Below are 525 nucleotides of genomic sequence, written 5' to 3'. Positions count from 1 at the left end.
TTTTAAAAGCAAGCCTATACTTCATTGAGGCGGAATCTAAAAAAAAATATATGCCCTCTACGGCAGGCTTAGAAAAAACACAACGCCAATGTTAGTCAGATGTAAACTCTACGAGCGAAAATTATCGAAATAATCCTTCATTGCTGAAATTCGGGAAATTTAATCGAACACGTGGTCCAAAGTTTCCTCCTGACATTAACTGTCATTTCTAAGTCATTTATACCGTTAAAGTACAATCACGATTTGAAAGTATCATCATGTACTCGTACAATTACCTTTTAAAACTATTTTTGTTGTTAAATTTTAACCGAATAATAAACCCATCCTTAAAAAGTATTGTTGTAGTGATATATATATATATATATATATATATATATATATATATATATATATAATCATATATATATATATATATATATATATATATATATATATAATATATTTATATATATAATATATGTATGTATATATATATATATATATATATATATATATATATATATATATATATGTTTAGTGGTTTCA

This window comes from Glandiceps talaboti, chromosome 17, assembly GCF_964340395.1.
Source record: "Glandiceps talaboti chromosome 17, keGlaTala1.1, whole genome shotgun sequence".
Classification (NCBI taxonomy): domain Eukaryota; kingdom Metazoa; phylum Hemichordata; class Enteropneusta; family Spengelidae; genus Glandiceps; species Glandiceps talaboti.
Note: the sequence above shows the minus strand (reverse complement) of the source record.